The sequence below is a fragment of the Megalopta genalis genome, chromosome 19, assembly GCF_051020955.1.
Source record: "Megalopta genalis isolate 19385.01 chromosome 19, iyMegGena1_principal, whole genome shotgun sequence".
Classification (NCBI taxonomy): domain Eukaryota; kingdom Metazoa; phylum Arthropoda; class Insecta; order Hymenoptera; family Halictidae; genus Megalopta; species Megalopta genalis.
Window position 1 is genome coordinate 2,667,668 of NC_135031.1, and position 22,051 is coordinate 2,689,718.

Below are 22,051 nucleotides of genomic sequence, written 5' to 3' on the forward strand. Positions count from 1 at the left end.
TCAGACAAAAGTTGTTCGTTTTCGAGGGGCACATTATATGATGTCAACCATTTTTTTATAGGTGGAGGCGTAGAGGACATATGAAGGTGAGATGACCTAACTTTTTATTCACATTCTGATAATAATCATACGGAAATTAGTATAACGTCATATCATAACAAGACTGCTGATAATTATGACATTTTCAAAATGTAGTTTCTATTTAATTAAAACAATCCTTTTCAACGTTGTATCATTTCATGAAGCGTCAACTTCGCAACGTTTAAATTGTTGGTAGATAAACTGAGAAAATTCTCCTAGCGCAAATAATCTTGGATAGTTACGAATCGTAGCTTTTTGCAGTCATAGATTTCCATGTGAACTAAAAAAATGTCTGCATTAATCGCAAGAAACGCAATTTCTTCGTTGAAAGATCTGAATACTTTCAAAATCATATAACATTATTCGTTTTTGTCCTAAGCAAATGAAACCTGCAATAAAGTAGCGTTTCGAACGACCAACGATTTAGCCAACAGCTTCGTTACGCACAGCAATGAAACGCGGGCAAATAAGAACCAGTTTCAAAGTCTTGTTAAAACACTGCAAGCAAAGGACCAAGAAGAGAAACGGTGAAACTTCCGAGATACTTTTATGAAAACGGAGGATTGGATTCGGTTCGACTAGACTCCGAAGATCGCCTAAGCGCCGGAAATTTTTGGCAGCCGAGCGGTCTCGTGCGAAACATGTGCGCAGAATAGCACGTGTCTCGTTCTCGGAATAACGGAAAGTCCGATCAGCGGAGAGAACGCGAGAAAATGCATATCGATCGGATCGAACAAATGCGAGTTCCCAAAACCCGTGAAAAATGTATTTGGCACGGTTTCAGCGCGAAGATCCACGCGACACGCTCGGGTTTTATAAGAAAGATCAGGGAACCGGAAATTCTGATGCTGCCGGCGCACGTGTATCCTCGAAATTCCCGAGATATAAATCTGGCGACACGTTCTTTTGCAGATCTTTGTTCGAATTCTTATTTGTTTTAAACTAGATTTCTATACACACTGTTTTATACAAATTAAAATACAGGAAAATGTCATTTGTTGATTCGAAGAGATTTCTTACACGAAGAAAAGATAATAAGAAAATGTTAATAATTTTGTTTAACTACATTTTCTTGTATTTTACAAAGCGAATACTGTAAATGCATAAAGATCTACAGATTACTAATGATTATCCTAAATGTACGTAATCTTTCGTAGTTTTCTGAACACTGTGTAGTATATGAGTGTGCGTTTGTGTGTATGCCTGATGTAGAAAATGTGCGAGGAAAGAGAAGGAGAGTGTGTTGGATAATTTCGAAATTATTGGTTAGATTCCGTACAAAAAATAATCACGAAATATGTTAATTAACAGAACAACGACAGTTGTCGCTTCTAACTTTTACAACCCTAATTTCTTTTTAATATAATGGCTCGGTTAGTTTTTTAAGGGGAAGCAATTGTTGAAGTACATTCTTGTTAATAATTAATCGCTGCAACCGTTGTCATCAGATTTGTCATGACAATAGCAAAAAGGAAACACGAAGAAGCATATGATTGTGCCAGAAAGTAGAAATTCAGTGAATGTGTAGTGGATGCCTGACCTAGCGCAGTCTTTTACCACTGACGGAGAGACAGAACTAATTACAAGGAAGAAATGAACGCGAAGCTTTTTATAAGAGAAACAATATAGATTCCACGATAATGGAACCGTGGTCGGAATTCTTGCGATCTAATTACATCCCGAATGTGAACAAGCAAAACAATGTTTCTTCACTTTTTAGATACGAAGATGTCCAGTTGAAACCGAATTGCTTCGAATAATATTCATGACACTGTTCTATTCATTTCAGAAATCACAGATCGACGAAATTCTTAATTCTCTTAATCCAGTTTGATCGAGTTTCTAAAATGCCATTAAAAAATGCAATATCGTGATGCGAAACAAATTTCATTTTGCTGAATATAACTTTTCCTTGTTTATGAAATATTCTAGGCCGAACAAAATTTTTGGATACAGCAAAATCTTCTCGAATTAACCAACTATGCCGTTTGTTTTAACCGATTTCGAATTTTTTATTTCAAAATTGTTGACATTACAAAGGCACTTTTACAGGAAACGATGGAACAGATTTCTTTTCATTCAATTGTAATAAAAATAACGACATAAATTCAGTCCTGTCGTACATTAAAACAACGCACGTAAGTTACCTTCAGCTTTCGGTAAATTCATTGTCAAAACAGCTTCGAGTGCAAAGGGTTGGCGGCTTTATAAACAGGCCAGTAAAAATAATGTAACGTCGTTAAAAATTGAATTGTATCGAAGAAGCGTTGTGAAAACGTTGAAAACTGTGAAATGATGCTCAACTTGAAATATCTTTCGAAACAATGACTTTCAGCCATAAAAATCAGCAATCTTTTGTAGAGAATTGCGAACTGCATCATCGATCAGTCTATTAATAGAGGAACGACCTTCGCATGTCCTCTAACTATTCTGCTATAAAGAAAAAATACCGAGATAAAGTTATGCATCGTTTGAAACCAGTTCAACTTTACCTAGCAACATTTCTCCGTACTAAAATACTAACAGTTTCGTTGATACAATAGCCGATTGATATGGAACACCCGGTATACCACGGTGCCCCTATAACTATCCGAGCTTTTGAACACGATTGCATTGAGTGTCTCGATTCTATTCATTGCAGTCTGCAATCTACTAGGCAGCATATTCGCACGACAAGTCGCGAGCTGTATTGGACTGCTGAGCGGGCGAACTCATTGACACTTCTTGTACAAGGAACAGTTGCGAAGTTAGCGCGACAACCGGCGACGGCAGAGGTTTGGCATGAAGGTTCGTTTCCACAGGTGGTCGGTCGGTATCCTCGATGTCAATGGCACCCGGCCGGCACCGAACAACCACTGCCACAGTTACGAAACTGTTGGCAGCGACGAGGAAGATCCGAGCGAGCGCAAAAACTCGACTGCGCTAATGATTCAGTAACAAATATGACACGCAGCTTTCCGGCAGCAATTAGATTGCGGATTTTTCTGCAAACTAGAAACTGTATTAGCCAGTTTGCTGTTGCGATCTCTTTGAAATGCGTGTAAGTCACTGCAATGTGTTCGATTTTTTTCATATTTTGTTTAAATGCGACGCTTTTATAGAATATATAATTTAATAATGGATATTAAAGCGAATATCCTTTTTAAACAGTTTTTAAACAGTTCAAACAGGTTTTGACGAGTACACTCGTGAAGAAATGTGTATTATTATTCTGTATATTATTTTGTGTTATGGCGAGTATACTCGTCAAGAACAGCTAACCGGTCAAATAAAATAATTTTTTTCAACGCTATATCGTTTTACATTTTATTTGAATCGTTGAATTGAATAATTCCAAGTTATAACAACTACATAGGCATTTACTTTCTTTTTAATTATTTTCCTCAGTTAAAAATAATTGAACGGTATGCTTGAATTCTATTCTTGCTGTCTCGCGTTCGATGCATTTGTTTTCTCATGAATGCATAACCTTGTAGAAAGCACAATTTCACATTTCATTTTATGAAGATCAAAGGAATGGTTAACATTGCTTTTATCGAGAGGAAGATTTCTTATGATGAAATGAATATAAATGTATTGTTAATATAAATATTAATAATAATATAAATAAATGTATCATTATAGAGGTGATCTCTTCAATTTTGGAAATTTATAGATGCTATAAATGCATAAAGATACGAAGTCACTCATAAAGAATGAAACGGAACAATCGTTTATTTCCTGTGCCTATGATTATATTGTTTCAGAATTGATCTGTAGACAACGTTAATTTTTATTGAGTTGAATGGTTTCATATCTTCACAGTGGACATACAGGACTATAATCAAATTCTAACAGATCATTGCTGTTATAGAAATATTTGGAATTCCTTTCTTTTTCGACCACTGTTTAAGTTCAAAGCATGTAAGCAATCTTAAAGGTAAAGGTAAACAGTTTAATTGAAATTGTTGGAAACTATTCAAAATTAAACTATTTGGATATCAAGAGCATGCATTTAGCATGCTGAGTTGGTAGTAATGTGTATAGGCAACCTTACTTACTTAAATAATACATTGAGAACAGATCACATTAATTTTATTAATTGTGTACTTAATGTTTCCAACGATACATTAAATACAAACTGTATAGAAAAAATAGGAAAATTAATGAGAATTATATCTTGATTAATCAGTTATATATTCACTATTATTTACAATGATGTGTCTCTATTTATATAAGACAGCTCAGGTTTGGTAAAATTAGTCTGTGGACTACATTCATTTATGATAAAAGTGATTAGGTGAAATTTCAAATAGAAGAACGGCAAAAAGAATTTAAAAATATCTATAACTTGTTTTCAATATATTAAAATATAATCGAAAAAAGTTATTTCTAGTTAGATGCTTCATCTCACACGAAACTTTTATTTTGCATAAAAATGTACAGTCCAATTATCGTTTATAGCTCGATCTAGTAAATTGAAATTCTCGTATTATAAAACGTTAATATTATTAAACTTGGAGAATGATTAAATACTTTGTCCAGAGTTGGGAAAAAAATAATCTGGTCAATGATTAACAATCTTAAATCCTTAGTTACTATAACTAATTTATAATAATTCGGCGAAAAGTAATTGGTCAACAATTAATCTGATTAACGACTAACGATTATAATTCGTTAGTTGTTATAAATTATCATAAATTAATATTATAATAACTAACTAGTAATAATCGTTAACCACGAATCTGATTACATTCGCCAAAATCTTACTTTGTACAACATTATTGTCCTCAGGAAAAGAACGATTTAGTATTTTCATTGAAAGATGCTAATGTTTAACACGAACTAAACCTCTGTATTCCGATAAAACACGCAATTTATATTTCTGGCACGAACATAAACACTTATGACATTGCTTGCATCGATTTCCAATGCAGAAAATTCAGAAATGTCGCCGTCGTAGCAAGTCGAATACACTGTTGTTTGTTCCAGGAACACGTACAGCACTTCGAGCGAAGATAAAACGGCGAAGACAGTGTACCCACTTTCCGAGCGACAATGCGTCAACCGGCGCATTATCAAGCGAGAAGATTAAAAGAGGAGCAATTACCGCTAGGCTAGACCGACGAGAGACAAATCCAGCATCGCGATAAAAGAAGCATGGCCGAGGTCGCACGATGCAAATAAACTCCCATTCACTCCTCTCGCAAATTAAGCTCAGCACCAGAGCGAGCCTTCAAACAAACGCTCAACGTCTTCTTTCTATTCGCAAATAAACACCGAACGTAATTTCGCTCGTGCTGGGCCGGCGCGGCGGCCCGATAAAAATGAGATTCTTTCGAGAAACGAGGGCGATTATCTTTGGACGACATCCCATTCTTGCACATACTACAATACAGACGTTCGAATAACACAATTCGAAAAGTCATGGTGCACAAACATTTCACGTCGGCGCGATGCAGTCATTTTCTAGCCAATTCTTCAAGCGGAGCTATTATCGTTCATTAACCAGCTAGCTGTGTTTGACAAGTATACTCGTCGTGCATAAAAAGTAGTGACCATTGGCTATTTAAATCGTAATTTTAGTGAACACAAAAACATAATCTCAAATTTCAAAATGTTTAGAATATTTTGAGGCCAGGCTTGAATAAAACAAACAAATAAAAAATATGAATAATTTCGTGAATAATTCACGATATTGATGTTCGACGTGCAAAGTGCCATTATGTATCGTTCCTTGCTTTGCTGATCACTACTCTACAGCAGCAATTTGAATTTTTCACTTTTATAAGTATTTGATTTTTCCTGCGTTCTTCGTTTATTATGTATGTAGTATATGTTAATGTTAAGTAAATAAGTAAATATTAGTAATAAAATGGTTAATTTTATAAAATAAAACCGTCTTTTTGATCCAATATTTTAACAGCTACACTGTATTCGACGAGTATACTCGTCATCGCTTGATTCTCACAACAAATATAGGTGCGCGCTCTGAAAAGGGGGCGTCACAGCTAATTGGTTAAGAAAAAGCCCAATATCAAATGTAAAATTAAACGATACAGCAATACCTCGAACAAGTACAGTTAAATATTGAGGACTATATACATTTCGACTCGAAGCTAACATTTTAATGCAAAAATGGCACAAATTCGGCTGAAAAGGAAGCAAACGTCTTGGTTAACCGGTAAACAATCAAAACTCACAATAAGCAATAAACTACAAGTCGTCATGCAGCGGCGACAAATATCGAATAGTTAAAACTTGATAAGAATTTCAAATTATTGTAATATTCTTTGTAACTTGTTGAACTTAGTAGAAGAAAAATAATTAAAATTCGAACGGCGGGACTGGGGTCCGTTTGGACCCGAAGTATAAGTAACGTTATCGTCTAGTTTTTGACCATTATATTTTCAGAAGTACCATTAAGGTTTGTAGAAAAACCAATGTGTCCAGAAAGAGTATTGGAAACAATTGCTAAATAAAATTATAAATGATCCCGAGCACGTCCGGTTATATTTTGGTCACAAAGGTTCGGCATTCGAAACGTTAACATCCGTTTTCGAGAGAAACAAGTTTGAAAACGAGTGAAACGTGTTATTGAACGCTTTATTTTACACGCGAGTTCGATGAATTCTGAAGCCCGATTTTCACGAAAACAGGATCTTATTCCAGAAGAATAAAAGAGGAGAAAATTGTAGTATTTTTCACGAACAATGCGACAGTGTGTGTAAACGTTCCGTGTTTGAAGTACCTACGAAGAAACGAAAGCAATCTTCGACCTCCCGCGTGAAATACAAAAATGTTTTTGAGGCTTGCGCCAAAACAAATTCACCAATTTATTGCAACAATAGGCCAGGCAAATTCACGAATGAAAAACGTGTAGTACAAGTATCGAACAAGGATTATAGGGATTCTACTGTTACAATTATCGTTGATCTGCTGGCGGAAAAATAATCGCGATCGATGTTCTTCGTTTTATTCGAAAACGCAACGTCGACGAGTTTGTTGTTGCGAAGCGACTCGTTTACGCCGCCTTGAAAATAAAATAGCCGATTGGAAATCGAGTTTAGCGATCGGTCGGATTGCATGCTGACAATTTAACAATTTCGCCGCGCGACTGCGGCGATTATTAAACGCGTTTCGCGCGACACAAGGCAGACATTGAGCGCCGATGGGATTCTGGCGACGGGGCACAAATTGCTCGGTTAATGTAGACGTTACAATAATTCCGCGGGTAACGCCGCAACATCCGCAAGCCCATTACCGAACGCGCAGGGGCCAAGGGCCTCAATGGAGCAGGGGTTTGAAGGCTTTGAGCCGCGCCATCAAAGTGAAATGGCGATTGTTGATGTGGAAATTAAGCGCGTGACGACCACGGAATTTCCGAAATGGTTACGATTTTAAAAGCTGATTCTCCGAGATAAAACATATCAAAATCTGCTTTCTCTGCGAACGTTCCAACGCTCGATGAAGAAATTCTTCTTCCGGCATCAAACGAATGAGGTTTCTTTCAGAGTTTCTCTTCGTGTAGCCAAACTTTCTTCGAGTCTGAAGAAAATTGCAACATGATACTTGGGTGCAAATAAATGGACGGATGATAAAATTCGATTCTAGCGATAAAATGAAATGAGAATTGTGAAAGGCAGTGACAAAGTAACAAAGTGACCATTGTATGCATTAATCCTTTGCACTCGGAGAATTTTAAAAATCGTCTACTAACGAATTGTTAGTTTTTATCGCATTGTCCTTGAGTATTCGAGTCTCGCGTTTCGTTTTATAAAAAGAAGCCGTGAGACAGTTTTTTCAATGCTTTCGCGAAGTATTAAGCCTAGGACACTTAAGGCATTACAAGGTTTAAGGTCTGCTCAAGGGAGGGCCATTTTGTATCCATGTAAGAAAAAAGTAAGAAAAAGTTCTTTTTTCTGTTCGAGCTATATATTTATTTTACACAATACTCTCTCTCTCTCTCTCTCTCTCTGTTCAATAATACATTTAAAATTAAAATTCTGTGAACATGTTTAACCCTCTCATTTTTGGTGTTTGCCAGGATTAAGTAATACTTTAAATAAAATATAAAACGATATTACATTGGAAATAATTCATCTGCTTAAATAGGATACCGCATAAATTGTATCCTAGATGATAAATCGATCATTTTCTGTTCCTTCTAGAGTATGTTTGTACCAAGTAGTAAAAGGTAGTCGTTTATTGATTCCATTCTAACATTCCTGATTATTTATTCCATCCTGAATTAAAAACCAACAGATATCATATTCATTAAGAAATTCGCAAACATCAGCCACTTTCAAATGTCTCGAGCAAAGATTCTATTAACCAGTTAGCTGTGGCGCCTCCTTTTCAGACCGCGCACCTTCGCGAGAATCAAGCGGTGACTCGTCAAACACAGAATAAGTGTTGCTGTTAAAATATTGGATGAAAAAGACGGTTTGATTTTATAAAACCAACAATTTTATTACTAACATTTACTTGACATTAACATATATTACGTACATAATAAACGAGAAACGCGGAAAAAATCAAATATTTATAAAAGTGAAAAATTCAAATTACTGCTGTAGAGTGATATTCTGGAAAGCAAGGGACGCGATACATAATGGCACTTTGCACGTCGAATACCAATATCGTGATTCTTTTCTAATCTTATTTTTATAACAATGTAAACAACTTTGTGCAGGATTGGCCTCAAAATATTCTGAACATCTTGAAATTTCAGAATATGTTTTTGTTTTCCTTAAAATTACAATTTAAATAGCCAATGGTCACTACTTCTTGCGCACGACGAGTATACTCGTCATGTCACAAAATCTACACCTTCGTGTATAGGATTAGCCTTAAAATATTCTAAACATCTTGAAATTTGAGAATATGTTTTTGTTTCCACTAAAATTAGTGAAAATTAGTGACGACTATACTCGTCATGATACGAAATACTGCCACTTCTCCATGACGAGTATGCTCTGACGAGCATACTCGTCATTTCGTATCACAGCTGACTGATGAAGGAATGAATACCTTTGAAGTAAAATCCCGTTCAGGGAAACGAAAACACATGACACTTCTGGGTGACTGTCTAGATAGAATTAGGTACACACAGGGTACGTTCAAGTACTATGTCCAATAATTACTTGTCCGCAACATCCGGTCGAAAGACGCCACAAGCAAACCGAGCTCGCTCGTCGAGCGTCACGGTTACACGACTCATGAATTTAACGCAAACATCATTTCGTCGTCTGAACAACAAGACAAACACGAGATTGATGTTAGTCAGGCGCGATGCTCAGACGTTAAGCGGATGACACTCTCGAGGCCAGATCAGAAATTATGCATGGTGTCCTTGTATAGAATGTTTAAAAAAGAACTCTAATCGGTCTCGAAACCACCACAGCCAAATATATACACATTATCTTTGTTTCGATAAGCAATCATCGAGAAGCTACTTGAAGCTCAAGATCAAACTCTTTTACTACATTGAAATTTATTATATCTGCAAAGAGGGTGGGAAATTCGTCAAATGAAATCTTAACCTTGAAAAATAATGCGAGCAGAAGTTTCGATGTCATTTAAATATCGAAAAGATTAATAAATGAGTTAAAGTAACATTTTGAGCCATTTTAAGTGAAAATATGAGTCGAAGATGTAGAAAGAATTTTCTTTGCATGAGCCTTCATTTTCGAGAGAAACGAATTTGAAATTTCTATTTGTATGTTATATGTTATACTAATTATTATATTATACTAAATATCATACTAAACATCATACAAAATTGAAAATCTTTCAATACGGTTCCGGTTGTTCACATTTTGAGAAATTGAGACTGTTTTTTCGAAGATCTTTTTTCTAATAAAACGGAGCAATGAATTGAACTTGCCACCTTCCATTTTCACATCCGTTTCGATGTGATTTCATTCGAGGGTAATCTCCTGTTTACAATGATTTCTTAAAAATCGTTCTGCGTGTTTCAGTCGCGATTTCATCTTAACTTGGATAAGAAGCATGCCGAATCATACTATTGGGTTGACAACTAAGTAATTGCCGATTTCAGTTATAGATGTTTCTCACTCCCATTTTTATGATATCCGTAAATGTTATATTATAAAATTATTATTATTATTATTATTATGTTATTTTGTATTATCCGTGAATGTTAGCAACTGGACAAATTGAATGCAGCGGTCAAGGAAAAGCGACCAGAATTGGTCAATCGTAAAGGTGTCATTTTCCACCAGGACAATGCTAGGCCGCACACGTCTTTGTCCTCTCGGCAAAAATTGATGGATATTGGTTGGGAATTGATGTTACACCCACCATATAGTCCTGATCTCGCGCCATCGGATTACCACTTATTTCGATCCCTGGACAACTCCCTTCGTGGTAAAACTTTTAATGATGATGACGCTGTAAAATCTCACTTAACTCAGTTTTTGACCGAAAAGGATCAGACTTTCTACGAGCGTGGAATTTTCAAGTTGTCAGAGAGATGGCAAAAGATCATCGAACAAAATGTAAAATACATTACAGATTAAACTTCATTCCAAGGAAAACAAAATTTTTTATTTCATTGAACAAATCGGCAATTACTTAGTTGCCAACCCAATATTAACAGTTATAGGATCAATGCTGGTCTCCGCCCATAATTTTGATTATACTCTTTACAAAGTGGTCGGTTTTTTCGGTTGAAGAGCCGCGAGACGCGCGAAGGAACGCGCTATTAGCACACGCGGAAAAGGGATGAAAATGGGCGACGCGTCAACCTAAACTCGTGCGTCCCCATGGCAACGTAACTACCGTCCCTTGACCTTGCTAAGGGAATGCGCAGGGGGTGAACAAGGAGAAAAAATGTTACAACAGCCGGGTAGAGAGGGAGAGCAGGGGGAAAGCTAGGGTGACGTTCAGAAAGTTCTTTATGTCCCAGAACATTTTCCACTACCCCAGATCCCAGGGGGTTCAGCAACCGTTGATGGTGTCCATAAAAAATAATTGGTTCAAGATTTTAGACTAAACTCTGCCTAGGAAAACGCCGGGGCTTGCTGCTCAATGTTTCGGAGGAACAAGGGAATTAATCCGGGAAATCTCAATTTTTAATTAGACATTTCTTCATTTGCTTTCTTCGAAGCTAATGTTAATTCTCTTATTGAATCTATTTGAAATTCTAGTAGAGATATTGTAAACGGTACTAGATATTAGATACATGATTTGAAATGTAAAAGAACACTGTTGCAACAGTCATAATTATCGATCTATAATTTTGTATTTTGAAACAGTTGAAATTATAAAGACTCTGTCAAAGAAAATGTTTGCATAAATATCTTAATTCAAGCATACATTACAATCAAAATGGCGGCACATGTCAGTCACTTTTAGTGCCCGGTAGGTTTCGCGTTAACTACTTGGCGGTATGTAACTACTGATGTAAGTCAGATTCATGACGAATATGTTACATTCAATTTATTGTATATCGTATGCATCTTATTAATTTCTTTCAAACTGGACTGAATTTTTAAAAAATTTAATTTATTTAATGTCGCATATGCTTAATAGCAATTAGCGACCACTTGTAGGATTACATGTAGTTCGATATATACAATACTTTTGCGTTATATATAATTTCGCTAAACAATTTGGTCTCATATAAATATGACATAACTTTTGCTGTTTGTTTGTAGTTGTGAACTGAAATTCTATTCTTCTGTTATCAATGTTTAACCATTAGAGAAAATATATGTAGATATACGGTACAGGTTCATTTTGCCTATTTCTCATGTTCTTCCCATGAGACCTTTCCCAATAAATGTTCTAAGATAGTTCTAATATATTCCAGGAAGATCTTTCATTGTTTTTCAAGTTCCTCTCATGGAATCATTCCCGATCGACACTTTAAGATAGTTCTAACTTGTTCCAGCGTGCTTTTGGACTGTTTCTCACGTTCTTATCATGAAATATTTTTCAACGTACATTCTAAGATAGTTCCAATTCGTTTCAACAAAGCTATTCATTATTTTTCATGATTCTTTCATCAGACCTGTCTCGGTGAACGTTCCAAGATAGTTTTACTTTGCCCTAAAATATTTTTTAATTGTTTCTCGAGACAGCCGCAAATCGAATTTAATTTACCAGAGATTGATTTTGTACGAGTCTGATTCGCAAAGCATTCGGTTCCATTTTAAAGAAAGTCGAACATGATCAGCTAAAGGATGAATCAGCAACATATAATGTGCCTGGCAAACAAATCTAAGGTGTCAAAATCAGCAGATGATGGGACGCGACAACGACAGATCAATTAAAAGCTTCAGAACGATGCATGAAACGACTGATAATTATTATATTAGGTCTACCGGAAAGTTCTGTCCGATAGTGTCACTTCAAGTTTCAATCCATATGCACATGTTGATTTGAGACATATATGACTATCTCTCTTTATCATTGCATTTGCACACATGTACTCTCCTAAATAAACTGAAACAAAGATGTCTCATGTCATTATTAAGTGAGACGCGATCGTGAAAACATGGCTACCGATGATAATGCCAAACCACATGCTGCTTTGGCGATTCGTCAGAAAATCGCAGAGCTAGGCTGGGAAATTCTGTCACATTCACCATACTCCCCAGACCTAGCACCCTCCGATTATCACTTGTTTCTATCTTTGCAAAACTTTTTACAGGAAAAGAAATTCAGAACTGAAGCTGATGTCAACCAAGCACTAGTTGAGTTCTTCGCCTCTAAAAATAAATCATTTTTTAAAAATGGCATTTACAAGTTGCCATCACGCTGGCATCATAAGTAACGATGGAAAGTACATTCTACAATAAATATTATTAAATGTATGAAAATTGTGTTATATTTCAATTCAAAAACGGACAGAACTTTCCGGTAGACCTAATACATTGCGTGCATAAATGAAATAGAATCCAACTTCCGAACCAAACGAGCAGCGTAGCGTGCCTTGAAATGATAAATGCAGGAAGACCGCGACGAGTCACAAATGCAATTTGTTCGATTGTTCGTGGAACCGAAAGGTGTTTGTAAAGCAGATCCAACTATCAATATAAAAATTGGCAGAAATTTATGGGACGGACGTAATAACGCGACAGAACGCAGTCGAAATATGTGGGATAGCAGTGGCTCCGGCTTTGACATGGAAATAAAACAGATGGAGCCATGAATAATTTAGTATTAGATAATTCAATTTTTCAGATTCGAGTGGTGCAGTCCGCGCGCGTTCCCAATCTTCCTCGCGGCAACCATAACCATCCCTCTCCCGGCGTTTACAGCTCCGTGAGAATAAAGAAATCCTGTCGGACGACGAAAGCATAAATCAGAAGTATGTATCGTGTCGCGCGTTGCATGCGCCAGGATTTACGAGGCGAGAAAGCGGAAACGTGCGCGTAAATAAGTGTCCGAGGGATGTATTTAAAGATTACTTTGAGGGGTGACGTCGTTACCAAAGGCTCAAAGGATTAGACGCGCTGAAAAACTGCATAAAATCTTTATGCGACTTCCGACAGTTTTTTACGCGCTCCCTTAAGCCTTTGATCTCCCGGCCGAAGTTATTGCAGTTGTCGAGGTTTCGATTAATCGTCGCCCGTTTCATTCTCACGGAAACCGTACTGCGACCTTTTCGACAGCGTTATGTAAAAAGAAAGGTACCCGCTGTTCATTTATCTTATTATTTAATTGGTGCCGCTGTATGGATAGGAGCCTGCGAGAACGGAGCTTCTGCTAATAAATCCCTGCCGTTGCAAGTTCGCTCCTGAAATTTCTGATTCGAGCTAATGCACCGAGCAGTAGACGTGTCGTTGTTTTATGTCTACAGCAGCAAGATTGAATTTACTTGAGATTATTATTTATTCCTTAATAAGCGTTTGGAGGAAGACATTTATTCAATCATTTCTTCCCAAAGCATCTCTTTGCTTCGAATAATCGTACAATGACTTTTATTATTAAAATTCAAGTCATATTTTACGATAATGTTTAAAGTTTAGTCAAGTCCTAAATGAGAAGGTATAAAATTATTTTTAAAATATAAAAATAAGATCAGCTGTCATATAATTCTATGAGGATCGCGGATGAAAATGAGAACAGTAATTAATACTAAATTAGAAAGACACGGAAAGACGGATTGTGCCCGGAAACTGTAGTTACGTAAGTTTCCGTAAATTTCTTTTGCAGACGGAAATATATATTACTTCGACTGCAAATTTTATTTATTTGCGGCAAAAATGAGTAGATTCAATATAAAACAGTAAAAGCGTTTAGAGAATTTCAAAATACTGAACTCAAGAAAACATTTAAAGAGAGTAGCACCCGTATATTTTGCAATTAATGCAAACAATTTTTATCTTAGCATAAGAATTTACAGTATATACATATATTCAATGTAGCTTCAAGCATTATTGAACGACGAATTATTCACCACGAATATCTGTATACATTACATAACATTCATTAGGGAACGACATATAATTTTACAATGCGTTACGCTCCGTTCACGATTCCCCAGGATACTAAAAAGTCGAACTAATTCATTGTCTGAATATTTCAGAGACTGCTGCTTTTTGCAGAGAAACTGCAGCAGCCTACCAGATGGAATAATTCACTGGAAACAACCGAACGGATTTACCGTCGGATGCACTGCCCGCAGCAGCAGTGGTCAATTTCGTTTCGCATGAATTTTGTTTTATCACAAAACAGCCGTAAACCGGCTAAAATTAGTGTACGGTTGTATCAAGCGCATTTATTCTTGTTCTTGGTAACGTTGCTGTATTACCACAACAATTCCAGAATAGAAACAATACCATGGGGAGGGTGGAGGGGAGGGGGAGGTGGTTGTCGTGCATTCAGACGATCTCGTCCATTTAACGGTTGGGGAAATTGTCATCCAAATGAATAACCTGATGAAACGCTTCTAAAACAATTCTTACAATCATTTATTACTGGAAAAAGGCTTTGGTCGTTCAGTAATTCGCAATTTCAATGTGTACAATAGATTTTAAAAGACAACGAGTCCCCCGAGTTGCCATAATCGTAATAATAATACTGGTTTTATTTGCTTTAGAACCCAGGAATTTTTATAGTAGATAATTCCTTGTTGAAAAAGATCGTTGATTGGATTAGTAACTTTTCCATCCTCGCCCTAAATTTGGAGATAAAAATGTGCACCAGAAACTGGCATAGTCATTAGAACAATATTACTTTCTTTTGTTTTAGGATCTAACATTTTTTGTGTGAATTGCTTGTTTAAAGAAATCGTAGCTCGTGTTAATGGGTTTCAATTTCAACGCTTGTCCTAAATTCGGAGGTGCAACAGTTCTGATAATAGTTTCTTGTTGGATAAATTTTGAACTTTTGCTGTTTCCAGCTGTAATTAAAAGTATATTGATAAGAATTGTACTATTTTTTAAAATCAGCGAAAGGGACGAAAATAAATAAATTAAAAAAATGTTTATAATATTTGTTTCTTAAACTAAAATTTCAGAGGCTTTAGGATTAACTCTGCCCAGTGTCTCACAATTTTGTCATATCGTATGCGTAAAAATATGTATTCAAGTAAAATTGATGAAACAAACGAAGCTGCAAATTACACGAAAGGCTGAACAGATTGCTCGAGAGTGTGTTCGTCGACTGGAAGGAAAAGTCCTTTACGAAAATCGTAGCTGGAACGAGGTTTATTAATTGACGACACGTCACGACTGAAACGTCGCGGTTATTTACAAGCGAGAAACAGGGAAGTTGCTCTTGAAATAATGCCAACGTCGGATTAATAGTTTCTCGCTCGCGGAAGACAACATCAAGGGCGTCCTTATGGGACCAGGGAGCCCCGCGACGGTTCCGGGGTGCATATCAGTTCCGGCAAAACATTATTTTCCATAAATATTCAGTTTGATCCTCGTCGTAATCTCTTGTCGCGCGACAGAATTTAAACGGCTCCGAAGTATTCCCGACGGGAGACAAGTTTCATCCGAGGCACGCCTGCTCGTTCGCGAAACTTTTAAGCGGCTCGATCGGGTCGCATGAATTTTCTGAAATTTTCAAACACTACGAACACACCCGGAGACGCGGCGCGTCGTCATTCGAAACAGCACTGCGATACGCCTCTCCCCGTCGCACGATTAGGTGTTTAAATTTAAATATCGAAGCGGCGCGCGGAATCGATTCACCTTGGCAGAACGCTTCGCGCTTAGAAAACCGCCAAAATGTCAACGTCTACGACACTGTCAATGGAGACACCGCCGTTTAACACCTGTTTTCAGTTAACCTATTCGACGCCCACGACAATCTTCGTGGAACATTATACGTTGTTGCGGTGAGACAAACTTTTGCCTTGATCTTTATGACAATTTTTATGTAGCGGTTTGAAACGAAACTGCGGATTTTATGTAGTCGTGTGAGAAACGAACGTGTCCAATACAAAACTGTAAAGGCTTTGGAAGAATTCAAGGATATTGTTATTTTATTTCCAACGTATCGCTAGACTGCGGGACTTTATGAGAAAACACAATTTTTCTCCCTTGCTCGCAAGAAGTTGGAGTGAATTTGAAAATTTTTTGCTTTCTGATTTAGTAGGTTTATTAGGATGAAAATATAATTAAACAATATTTACAAAATTGCTTCGATGTTTTTACTGTTTTGCGCTTCTTCTCTGTTCGTTCTTCTTATAAACGCATAAAATCCACAGCTTATTAAAAGAGAAAAGGCATTTTCGTGAAACTTATGTTGTTTACGACTAACATTCTCAATTTTTATTTCGCACATACATTTGCAGGCTATTTACAATTATTGTAGTCACAACTGGGTACTGATTCAGGTTGGTTTTTAATTAAGTTGTTAAAAACAATGCGTTATATTTATGGTTCCTTCCCGAATAAACCGTGGTGGTACGTAGTTTAAACACTTTTCTTTATCATTATTGTTAAATAACTAGTCCTTGTGGATATGGACGAACACAATATGATTACAAACGTTGCAACTACTAAGCAACTCCATGAATACGGATTTTATTTCAATTACAGTTAAACAAAGGAGGAAGTTTGGCCAGAAAGGGCTGAAAATGTAAATTTTATCAGCGGTTGCATTATCCCATAGAAATATAATCACAAATACGAAACTCTATTACAAATTCCGAAAAATTGAAAGGTTGAAACTAAATTTCGTGCACATCAGTTTCACTCCCGTATCTTACAATTTCTGATATAGCTGACGTGGTTGAAATTACTAATTTGCAGAAAATTACGTTCATAACTATACTTGCAATAACTAGAACGTTTTAATCGTAAATAATTATCTAATGCAAAAAGAAAATGTATCGTTATTATGTGCCTATAGATTCTGTAATTCTCTAAAAATATCAGTGACATAAAGTTTTCTATTGAGAGAATCTATCTCGAAACTCTGCGAAAAAAGATAAAAGTCTTCATTCCAAAGCTCAGCTATCAATTACAGTTCGAAATAAATTAGTACAATACACCTTATACGAAATTCAAGTTTATTCATTGATTGAGCTGGGATTTACGTATTTATCAGAGCGAAAATCATGAAAGCAAATTCCATGGACTCGAAACAATGAAGAAACAACGAAGCATTATTAATACGAAGAATTTGCAATGTGACCTTTAAGCAACAATTTCTCGAAAGTGAAAATATGTGACATGTTTGTCTTTAAGAATACAGATACGTTCGTTAGATTCAATCTGAAATCTTTATAGAAGTGTTACAGAGGACATTTTCCTATGCAATACATCACACTTCAACGTCTCTTTGTCACAAAACGAAAGTACACTTAAAAAACGTGCGTCTTTAGAGAGGGGGAGAGGAGTGTAATTAAATATTCCGCAAAGCTGTGGTCAAATGTCTATGTTTCCACATGCGACATGATACCGTCTATCATCCGGCACGAAAATGGTGGTGGTGCTTCATCCTGCAGCCATGTTAGAGTTCCAGCAGCCGTGTCAACACGGTCAGCCATTCGTCGGGTTAAAGAACGGGGGACAATTAAACCCCGAGTAGAAGTCTCGAGCGCGAACACGAGCGAGGAAAGTTCGCTACCGTTAAAAATCTGCCGAGCGGCAGTGGCGACCAGGAACTAGTTTTCAACTAAGTTACCCCGAAACGGAAGCGGGGGCGCAAAAAGAGGGGACAGCACTTTTGCCGGCAGTAATGCACTCGAAACCGCAGTATCCTGTCTTGCCGAGGGAAACGGGGGCATCGTGCCGCAAGTAGACGCGCTTCCACATTGACAATTGGCTGGGTATTCGCAGAGGTCGAAGGTCAAATGGATCGGGAGAATAAGGGATGGGCGTCGAACTATGCGACCCCGATGTGCCTCGAGACTCGTAAGAAACGGATAGACAGAGGCGTCGATTTGCCAAACGTCCGATCTGCCTTTCAATTCGAAGTTTGAAGGGTGGCGATTGCAGGAGACACTTTTTTTTTTAAAGACGTGTGACAAAATCTATAAGCTTAGTTTGCCACCAAAAATGTCGCTACATCCCAGCAACGATTGGTAGCAGAAAAGTCGAAGATTTGGAGACAGTAGGAATGCAGTAAATTCTCTCTAATTGACGCTCGGATTGTGCACAAAAATGGACAGTTTTGGGAGAGAAGGTACCATTATTCGCGCCTTGCGGCTCGTTTTTATTGTATATATTTCATATCTCAGTTTCTCAAATTGTCCATTTTTTCGTACAATCTGACCGGGGCAATTAAGGAGAATTTACTGTATAACGTTTCGTCGATATTGCATACTTTGTTTTATAATTATACGATTTCTCTTAATTATTTGCTTTAAGATTTAACCCTTTATGTTCGTACGTCGTACGACGGGCAAAAGGCACACTGTTTAATTTGTGCTGTTTAGGAAAAATTTATAGACATAATGTGTAATAAGAAAACAATCTGAAGTCATAAAGATAATATAAAAAGCAATTAATTTTTCAACTATACTTTCTCATTTTAGTCAGCAATCAAAGGACTAACAAACTCAAGTTTACAGACCTAAGAATTTATTTTTCACGCAAATTTGTTAACACGTTGACTAACAAGACACTCGCATTTAGGAGACGGAATTATTTGTTCAAACTTAAAAGTTGACGTTCTTTTTTCCTCTGGGAGCAGCGTCGTAATGAGGCCTGAAGCCAAAAACTGGAGACACTTTGCCGATCGCATTTGAACACTCTCAAAAGAACATCTTTCAAAGAGATGTCACGTATGCCATAAACTCCGCAGAGAAACAACGCGGCAATACAAAAGATGAGAAATGCGACTGCAATTATCAAAATGTTTCGAATGCTGCGAAAATATTAATTATTTTTTGTTTTTAAATTTTTGTAAGAAAGAACATACTCTACTGTATACCAATAATTTTATACAAGTGAACTCAATTATGAACAATAGCATTTAACTGGCTTATCCATTTTTTCCATATACAGAATTTTAAACGAAATTCAGCCGACCGCACGGACTCCGCAATTGCGAATTTCCGAAGGACGCGGAGATGTTAAAATGAATCATTAACAAACAACAAAGAAACTCTCGGAATAGAGTTTATAATAAAACGCGTGCAACGCTGACTGCAAAAATTCAATACAGATGTAATTTAAATTCGAACAAGCATATTTGAAAAAATCTCCTACATGGACCCGCGCCGAGAACCCGCCAATTTCGAATTCCGCAGAAAGCATCTAATCGATCTTCATCGACATTTATCGTGCCCCTGAAAGCAGACCTTTTCCTACGCACGTACATGTCGGTTTAAAAATAAACCAGCTGGTATACGTTTACCTCGTAAACCATGAAATACTGTATCGCACTTTGCACCAGATTCTCTCATGATAAGTCACAGTTTCATTAGGTTAATTAACTGAAACGGTTCTACTCGAGAACTCCGTGACCGGTATATTAACGAACGTTCCGCGAACGAACAGTTCACACGAAAATGATAGCGTAACGATAGTCTTAACGATTCTTTAACGTAGTCGACGATCAAGAACGAACTGTCAAAGCATGAATAATCGGCTCTTACCATTTCTGCATCGCTGTCTAGCAGACGCTTTCAAGCGTCCCTTTAAGTTTCCGGCATTGTCACGGACCGGCGTTGCTCCGTTTTTTTTCAGTGCAGATCGTGTTCTTCGTTTTAATCAAACTGGAAAAATTGCCACGGCAAACGATGACAATTGATTTTTGGAAACGTGTCCGAAGAAGCGTCGACCACGTTCAGCACGACAAACAAACCACAAAAAAACGAGACACGCACACGCGTGAAGCGCGAGACCGACTGACTGACTCTCGCGATTTCAGTCGTAGTTCCCGCACCAGCGCCACCTGTTCTACACGGCGCGCGGTCTCTTAAATTCTACACGGTGTCGAGAACGTAATAAACGCCCAAGGATGACTCATTTCAATTAGATTGCGAACACGGTTGTGAAAACTATCGTTCACGGTATCGAATCAATCGTGCTTCAATTTTTCGATTGTACCAACGTATGTACAGTAAATTCTCCTCAATTGTTTCTCAGCTTGTAATAAAAAATGGACAATTTGGGAAGAGGAGATACGATTATTCAAGCCTCGTAGATCGTTAAGAACTATATACTATAAAAACGAAAACTATAAAAACGAGGCGTAGGACTCGAATAATCGTATCTCCTGTCCCCAAATTGTCGAGTTTTGTTTACAAGTCGAAGGACAATTGGGGAGAATTTACTGTTCTTGGATCACAAGATATTTTGGAAACTAATGGAGCTAAAATGAAATACGACACACGAAAATTGATCGTCTTTTGTTGTGATACTCAAGAATCCTTAAGAAATTTGTTTGTGTTGTTATTAGCTTTCGAGACAGCTTGCTTTGAAATTTTCAATGGATTAATGAAATTTTAATTTTCGTTCTCAGCTTTGGGGCTGTTTTTGACCTGTAAATGGGGAGGTTTATAGATTTTGTAGTACTGTTTACTTTATCATAATCGATTTGGTGAAGAAACTCCTGATCGTTGACAGCAATAAGGGGTTTAACTTTCATATCTTTCTGAAAGCCAAACTTTATCAACCCTCCGTTTTTCATAGCAGCCATTGCTAGCTCTATTCAAATTTTTATGCATCAATTTTAACATTTTTTAATCAGTTAGCTGTGTTTGACGAGTATACTCGCCATGGAGAAATGGCAATATTTTGTGACATGACGAGTATACTCGTCGTGCGTAAGGAGTATTAACCATTGGCTATTTAAATTGTAATTTTAAGGAAAACAAAAACATATTCTCAAATTTCAAGATGTTCAGAATATTTTGAGGCCAATCCTGCACAAAGTTGTTTACATTGTTATAAAAATAAAATTAGAAAATAATCACGGTATTGGTGTTCGACGTGCAAAGTGCCATTATATATTGTTCCTTGCTTTGCTAAATACCACTCTCTCTACAGCAGCAATTTGAATTTTTAAACTTTTATAAGTATTTGATTATCCTTGGATTTTTCGTTTATTACGTATATGGCATATGTTAAAGTCAAGTGAATAAGTAAATATTAGAAATAAAATTGTTAATTTATTAACGATACTATTTAAACTGTCTTTTTGATCCAATATTTTAACAGCGACACTTACATTGTGTTTGACGAGTATACTCGTCATCGCTTGATTCTCGCGACACATATAGGTACGCACTCTGAAATGGAAGCGCCACAGCTAACTGCTTAAAAATGAGCAATGTTGGTATTGTTATTGGACCTGATACAAATAGCTTGTAATAGAATATCGCTGTTTGTGTACTGAAAAAGTATGAAAATTAACAAGAACTGCGATATACTATACTATATTTATATAGATATACTATAGATATACTATACTATATTTTTACAATGAAGAATCTTCTAGTCGAAGAAGGAAATTTTTGTCTAATTTGTTTCTTTTTTTTATAGAATAAGTATGAAAATAATTTATTTTTAGTTATAGAATATATTTCTTCAAATAGAGACTTATT

At 36.7% G+C, this 22,051-nt stretch overlaps 1 protein-coding gene across 2 annotated transcripts in view; it reads right to left on the reverse strand.

The window, feature by feature from the left end:
• Dgk (diacyl glycerol kinase 1) overlaps window positions 1-20,343 on the reverse strand; it is a 194,439-nt gene extending 174,096 nt beyond the window's left edge. For both annotated transcript variants that reach the window (XM_076527392.1, XM_076527391.1), the window contains exon 1: window positions 20,099-20,343. The gene's annotated coding sequence lies outside the window, so the exon portion shown is untranslated. The remainder of the gene's footprint in view (window positions 1-20,098) is intronic.
• Between the last annotated feature and the right edge of the window lie 1,708 nt (window positions 20,344-22,051).